We start from the raw sequence: 8,244 nt of genomic DNA, 5'->3' as shown, positions 1-8,244 counted from the left end.
AGTAACAATAACATTATTTTCTAAAGTGCAACCCTGGCTTCCTTTCTCTTCATTAGTCATCTCTGAGGAGCTTGGCGTCCTAGAAGCCACAACTCATATTTTCTCCCCCCACCCTCGCCCCACCACAATATTTGTGAATATTTAAAATTGGACCCAGAGTTTCCTTTCATATCTGCCGTGTCCACGTGGTCAACATTTATAGAACCTCCTGTTTAGAGCCAAGAATCTTGAGTCTCCAAAGAACAGCCCCTAGAAGATACCGTCAAGCTTCAGTATGAAAATGGTCCAACTTTTCTATCCACATATTCAGGATCCAGTTACACACTGAGGGAGGAGAATTGGCTGATTGTAAAATGGGAAAGAATTATGAAGAAAAGTCGAAGAAACAGTCATAGGGACAAATAACTTACAGCCAAGTACCATGTGTAAGGCGGTGCTTCTGAGCCTTTTTTCATATGTAGCACCCTTCAAATGTGAGAGACATTCACGATGTACCAAATTTGAGATTTAAATTTCGTAGGAGCTTATGTGCATACTGGAGTTGTGGGCAGTTACCATCTAAAATACGTAGAAGTGTCCCCCCAAATTGTAGGTATGGTGGACATTTGGAGTTTGGAGTATAATTGCTTGTGTGATGCCCATTGTTATAGATGGTGAGAGTCTCAAGCCAGTGCTAAAGTCCTACTTAACCCATTGTACACGTTTTATATGTATCGAAAGTTCTGTTAGAAACTGCCTGGAACCTGTCTCCTGGCCTTGATGGTACTGTCCCCTCTCCCACAGGGCCAGATTTCTCTTGGATTTCAGAAAGGACCAAGATGGGCGGTGGTTTTTGATTCTTGAAAGCTGCCTCAGTTTCGCAATGGGACTGAGAACAGCGAACATTTCTCGGATATCTGCCATGTGCTAGGCAGTGTTCTAAGCACTTGACAGGTGTTTCCTTACTCCTTTAATCCTCACAGTAACCCTATGAAGTAGGTCATATTACTGTTCTCATTTTATAGATGGGGAACTGAGGCCCCGAGTAGTTAAATAACCTGCCCCAAGTAACGTATCTAGAAATCAGGGGAGCTAAGATTTACACCCACGCAGTCAGGCCCCTGAGCATATGCTCTTGCCACTGCTCTGTACTATTTGGCTCAAAAGAACCACGATGAAGCATGCATGTCTGTCACCCTTTCAGATTACCCCCTGTCCCTCACCTCTGCACACCTCCTCCTGCAGACTGCTGTCCTGGTGGGTGCTCTCTGGGTCCTTTTGCTCAGAGCTGCTCCTCCTGCTTACCTGAATCAGGTCTCACTGGCACGGATGTGCAGAGTGAACAGGGCCTAGAAGAGAATGATGCTCCTTGTTCTCCAGGTGGTCCTGAATGAATAATGATGGAGGGAGGGGAGAAGCTGAAAAGAGAAAGGTGTGGAAAGACCATAAAGGAAGGAAGATGAGAATGAAGAAGGAGAAAGGTGAGAAGGAAAGGAAAACACAGGGAAGAGAGATGAGGAAAGAATAATAATTAAAAAAAAAAGGCAGAACAGGTGTACCAAAGGGATGATAAATCACATCAGCAATGATGTGCGGACACGTCAGATGTTTAAAGCTAGTGTGAGATTTTGATGGTATTAAAACAGTATTTGACTTCAGGGTCTTAGAGTATTGCCCTGGACCAATTGTCTCTCACCATGGGGTCTTAGCATAGAATAGCTGAGTAACACTTTATTTTAGCTGTGGGTTTTTAAAATTTTTAATAAACTTTTAACTCTAGATTTTAGCTGTGGTTTTGACCTGCCACATAATGCAGAGAACTTTCCTAAGCTGGGCTTGGCCTTCTCTTAAGTTGTTAGGAATTATTCACTTTAGAGCAAAGCTGGTTTCCTGCCTCCTCTGTGCACTTCATCCCACAATGAGCAACCAGGGCTTTCTGGATCGATTAGTGTAGTCACTAAGATAGAAGGACGAGAAAGCACGTTGCCTTCTATATCCTGCAACGCTCCAGCCAGTAGCCTGAGCTGGCCAAAGGGCTCAGCCTTCCAGTGTGCTCTGACGGGCAGGCCATGGTTCCAGCGAAGGGGAGGAAGACGCTGAGGACAACCAGCAAGATGGCTGAGCCACCTTCCATGGCAAATTGCTTGAAAGGGAATAGCAAAAGAAAGCCATTTCTACTGCACTGGCCTTCTAAGGGCTTTAGATCTCTGCTCACTAGTGATGTGGGCAAATCAGGGTGATGGGTGATTAGCTAGTCAGAGTAGTGCCCTATATAAGTCCAGGTTCACCAGAGAAACAGGACCAATAGGAAAAGAGAGGCAGATAGATAGAGATTTACTTTAAGGACCTGGCTTATGTGACTGTGGAGGCTGGCAAATTCAAAATTTGTAGGGCAAGTTGGCAGGCATGTGTAAAAGTTGATGCTGCAATCTTGAGTCCCAAATCTGGAAAGTCTGGCAGAATTTCTATGTTGCAGTCTGGAAGCAGAATTACTTCTTCTTTAGGAAACCTCCAGGGAAATCTGTTTGCTCTTAAGGCCTTCGACTGATTGGATGGGGCCCACCCACATTATGGAGAGTAATCTGCTTTACTTAAAGCCTACTGATTATAAATGTTCATCACATCCAAAAAATACTTTTACAGCAAAACATAGACTAATGTTTGAGTAAGGAACTGGTAAACCATAGTCTAGCCAAGTTGACATATAAAATTAACCATCATACACTCCAATGGGGAGCAGAATGGGGTTGGGTGATGGGCCATGCCAGGAGAAGGAAGGAAAGACCTGGAGTTCCTACCCCAAGAGAGCAGCAACAACATTGCTAAGTGCCTTCACTGTGTCACACTGTGTTAAGGGTTCCGTGTACATTAACTGACTTCATTTTTAGGCCTTCCTGTCCTATTTTACAATTGGGTTTGAAAACAAAGCACAGTGACATTAGGTACAACTTTCCCTGGGGCCACACAAATGTATGTGGCCAAACTAAGATTTGGATTCAGGTCTGATATACTCCAAATTTCATGTTCTTCCTGCTGCTCACACAGGAAAAAAGGGGTTGGCAGGGGGCAGTTAAGGAAAAAGAAGAAAATTTAAAAGAGACTAAGCGAGAATTAGGGAAAGAGGAAAGAGGTAACAGTACAGAGTTAAATCTTTCAAAGTGAGTAGTGCAGAGTTTCTTGTTAGCCTACTCCTCCATTTTTGTTCCTCAAGTCTTTGCCTGCCCTGTGTGCCTGTCTTCTCACCTGAGAGTCAGAGGAGATGTTGGTGATAAATACCCAAACTTACCTGTTTTAGGCCCTCAGTGGGGTGTTAGCTGAGCCAGCATGGTGAGATAAGAGTGGGAGTAGTGTCCACTACAGGCAGCTATGTGCAAAGCACTTTACTGGCTCATTATTTCATGGGTACTCACTACACTGCCCCCCCCCACCCTTAGTGCTGTTATTAGTCTCATTTTACAGGTGAGATGCTATATAACTTGCTCAAGGTCACACAGCCATTAGGTATCAGAGACAGTTCTGTGTGATCCTAGGGCTCCAGTTCTTGTCCACTGTGGTTGTACAGTTGCCATCTTTCCAGCTCAGAGCTCCACACCTCTTCCCCTCTAAACTCACCTCATGGGTGTGTGCTCCACCTGAGGCGTGCAGGAGGGGAAGGCCCACTTTTCACACTCCACTGAGATGCCCCTGAGATGCACCCTCCCTCCGCCACCGCCTTTTCCATCTGGAGGTACACGATTAAATGAGCATGGCCCATCTTTTCAAAATAGGGGTAAAATGGTTAGACCAGGTGTTGATGGGATGTGTGGGAGGTTGAGAGAAAGGGAGGATTCTGACTTGGATGAAGAGGTGGGTGGATGGTGATGCCGCTAATTGAAATAAGGAACCCATAATGAAGAAAACCCTCCACAGGCTCTGGTATACTATTTTTATATCGCACATTTATTAGGTATTATTGATTTGATGGAATTTTTTTCTGAACAGAACCACCCTATTTCTTTTATATGGTGACAGGAAAATATTTCTTTCAAGAATACAGAGGGCATAGATATTTTATTTGGCTCATAAACTCATATTTCCTTCCTGCCTGTTTCAATATGATATGACTTTTTCTCCCTTCCCATCATTCCCTTATAGTGTTTTTGCTTATTAGGCTAAGAAAACACAGCTTCTTGCCTCTGTATGATTGGATTGGTGTTTGAATTCTTTGGACTCTGGGTTGAGGGGCACACTTATTTCTCGTTGATGAGATCCTACAAACATTGCAGGAGTAACTCTCTCATCCTTTACAAAGCATTTCACTTGCATTCTTTCATTTGACTCGCCCTGTTAGTGGACTTAACTATGTTGTGTCTTACTCAAGTCACACGTCAGTGAGTGGTCTGGCCAAGATGGCGTAATGGTGACCCACCGAGCTAGGTATCACCGTGATTTGCTTACCCAGTCCATGTCCTACCATCCTTAGCGGTAGCCAGCATGTGCGGCCATCTGCCTGGGGTGCCTGTGAGGGGTCTACAAAGGTCGCTCGCTCCCAAGTGGGGTGTGGACCCTTCTTTGCCCCCTTGGATCACCGATGCCAAAGATTCTGACAAATAAAGCTGTCGATGCCACATTTGGGAGGAGTATTAAAATATAAATGCTCAGGTGAGTGGTAATGTAAACTTCAGGCCCTTCCCTGGGAGGTGAGGATAGAGGGGAAAAAAAGCGTCTGGGTGGTGGGGAGTCAGATGGCTCACTTCCTAGTTTTGTTTGGGGTCAGCCCGCCTACTGGGTCAGTTTAGAAACAAGCCTGCCAGCTGGGGAGGCACACGACCTGGCAGGCTGACGGCCTCGCCCTGGGTCTGCCTCTGGCTCAGGACACATCAGACAGTCATAGAAAACACTGCTGCGTGCTGGTTAGAACCAGCTTCTCTCGCTCTCCTAGTTAGGTGGGCACTCTGTTCTGCTTCCCTGCCTTCCCTTCTCTGAATCTCCCCAGTCCCAGGCTTTAAGCGTGGACTAGAGTGGGGAAATCAAAGCTTCTGGATGGGGTCCTGCCTCTCAGAGACCCTCCCCGAGGAGCTGGTGTGAGGTTGCTGTCGTTTATTTTGTTATAGCCTTGAAACCATGTTTGTACTAAGAATTCTGGGAAATTATACATAGGCTGTTCTGTTCCTATGATTTTGATGAAATTTTATAGACCACTAGCCTTGCAAATATCTCCCTATAAATTATATTGATTCCACTACTCCATAAAACAACACCTGCTTCAGAAATACTCATCCCATGTCTCTGCGCAATTGATTGTCGCACCTCTCCCAGCCTCCCAGACATTTCTCCTGCCGCAGCCATTCTTTGTCTTACTCCATGAAACTTAGGATGCCCAGCAAGTGGACCTGCGCACAGACCACTTCAGCTTCCCAAACTGTCCCAAACTGGCTCACCTGCCCGCGTAGATTTGCACTTGGCAGCACAGATCCTATCAAGGACTAATCCTTCCAGTTCCCAGTGACACCTGTCCCCACCCTCAGTCTCTCACCTAAGCCTCACCAGGCCACATACACCTTCATATGCCAACCGCTGACACTTGTGCTCAAGGACCTGCCTGTGTTGGGTGCCTAGTTAACGTAATGGGCTAAAAGTCAGAAATTTTACATTCCCACTAGAATGAATAATACTATGGTTGTACCCTCTTGTCATTAATATTTGAATGAATTTAAGGTGAGAAGTGAAGATTGGAGCTAATAGTAAACAATAAACTTAAAAAAAATAGGCTTATAAACTCACTCTATCAGTAACACCCAACTCTGTGTGTGTGTGTGTGTGTGTGTGTGTGTGTGTGTGTTTTTCAAAGAGAAAGAGGAAAAGAAAGAAAAGGTCCTGCTTTTCTCTGCAGATTTTATAGGTGAGGGGCCTTTTTGGCATGGTAAATATTTATGTCCTAGAAATAAATAAGATTTTAAATTAATCTTTGCACCAAAAAAATATAATATTTTTCTAGTCATATCAAAGGAGAATTTCTGATGGCTGCTTAGTGAATGGAGGTTCATACTGCAAAATAGAGAATGAGATAGCACATTAATTCATTAAAACGTCTATATCTCTATAACAGATGTTTATTTAAAGAGTTAGTAAATACCTAGTGCAATGCACACTGGTTAAAATCAGACCTCTTTTGAAATCCTCTCTGCCACTTAATTGCTGTGTGACATTAGGCAAGTTAGATTACCTGTTAGTTGGGGATAATAATAGTTCCTACCTTAAATGAGTTAACATATGTAAAGCAATTAGTACAAAGCTTGACACAGAGCAAGGGCTCCGGAGCTTTTTTCTCGCTGTTTCCAGAAAGAAAAGTTGGTTGCCTAGAGTGGAATGCTGTTGGTTGCAGTGCCGGCAATGTTATCGTTTTATCACAAGAGGGCAGTGCTGGCATAGAAAAAGCAGGAAATGCACTTGGTATTGGAAGTGGCAAGAAGTTTAACAATCTTGTTCAGCCATTTCGTGGGATCAGAGAATCCAGGCGGCACTTGGCCTTGATCATCATTTTATCCATCCTCTCATCTGTCTTTGTGAAGTTCTCTGGTAATTTTTAGCCCAATTTTGGAAAAGGATCTTATTTGGTACTCTCCCCAAAGTACCCTCTGTTTGTCTCTACATCGAAGATATTATTAAGCATTAAACGTTGTTTATAAAATATAAAGGATAAGCATATTTATCCAGTATGTGGATTTCTCTTTCTCTGTCTTTGCCTATCTGATTCTTTCATTCACTCTCATTTCACCCCATTATTTTCAGGCAGAGAACATTGCCATCATTGCAACACACTTTCTGAACACATTTATTGAGACCATAAAACGTGAAAGGTGTCAAGTCCACAGTGATGGCTCATAATCTCTTAATACTTATATGTGCTCAGGTCGTGATGAAACCGGAGGCCAAATGAGTCCGGGCCCGGCTGCCTGCACCGCTCAGCCAATACACCGACACAGAACTAGGCCAGAGAATAAGCATTTATTATCAGAGGTCTGGTGGTCTGAGAAGGCAGCAGGTTAACACCTCCAAAAACTGTCTTACCATTCACAGACCAGCCTGGGATATTTAAGGGAACATCTGGGCATTCCTCCAGAGGCCACGTGATGATTCCAGGGATCTGCATGGAGCCTTCCCTCCGGCAATGTGGCTCTCCAACACAGTCATCAACCCAGGAGCAGTGATGACAGTAACCTGGAAAGAATGCTAGGCCATAGAGATTGTGATCGGCAGGCACGGCAAGCACAGGAGACATTGTGACTAGTAAGCAAGCATAAGTTTCAGGGTAATTATCTAAAGCAGGAAACTGGGACAGAGGACAGTCCAAGCTCAAACCACAGGTAGGGGTTGATCTACTGTCAAACTTTAGAGCAGGGAAGGGTGAGGCCTCTTTTGTGGGGGTCCCAACCAGGCCCTATTTCAATGTTGTTTGTTAGGAACTGATCTGGAGTTTATTTAGCATCTTGCATGACGCATCACACACTGTATTTAGTTTTGTTGTCATGGAATTCTTGGGGTGGAAGCAAGATTGAGCCACAGTGCAGAACAGGCTGGCTCTCTGCTGAAATGGAGCTGGCCTCCCTGACTCAGTGATCAGAATCTAGTGCTAGTCCATTCTGATGGAAGCTGCCTGCAGCCAGCTTGCCTGACTGTAGTCAGCTGCGTTTAACACTCTGATTCCAGGGGCATTCAGGGTACTCTAAAAGTAAGCAATCTTGTCTTTGCTGTTTGTTAGGAAAAACACATTTGACTTAGAACTATTGTGCTTTTGTGCTTGGCAATAAGTCCTCTAGACAGTACGTGCAACCTAGTGTCTTGTCAAATTCAGAGATTAAGTTCCATTAAATTTTTATTTTTAAAAAGGACTCGGAGCATTCAATTAATTCCAGTACTAAATTCAAGCTCATAAAACAAAGGCACTACCAAACTTAATGGCGAGGATCGCCTATAGTAAATGTTTGCTTTGTAAGAATTTATGTTTTAGGGTCGTTACACTTGAAGGACCCATTTGTTCTTTGGTGTTAACCTAGCATTTATCTAAAACAATAAATATGCTGTGAGGCAATGAACTATTCTTGATACATGTATGTGCAAGTGAGGTAGAGATGCATAATAGCATAGCAAAGGAAACCCATCAACAAAGTGAGAAGACAATCTATGGAATGGGAAAAAGAAATATTTACTGAGAAGGGGTAGATATCCAAAATATATAAAGAACTCATACAACTCAGTAGTAAAAAACACAAATAACCCAATTAA

General features: G+C 43.8%; 1 protein-coding gene across 2 annotated transcripts in view; it reads left to right on the top strand.

The window, feature by feature from the left end:
- The window catches only part of RAPGEF4 (Rap guanine nucleotide exchange factor 4), a 298,057-nt gene that overhangs the window by 62,879 nt on the left and 226,934 nt on the right, over positions 1 to 8,244 (top strand). The window lies entirely within an intron of this gene.

Source organism: Hipposideros armiger, unplaced genomic scaffold, assembly GCF_001890085.2.
Source record: "Hipposideros armiger isolate ML-2016 unplaced genomic scaffold, ASM189008v1 scaffold_205, whole genome shotgun sequence".
NCBI lineage: Eukaryota > Metazoa > Chordata > Mammalia > Chiroptera > Hipposideridae > Hipposideros > Hipposideros armiger.
Note: the sequence above shows the minus strand (reverse complement) of the source record. Positions and strands in the feature narration are given on the sequence as shown.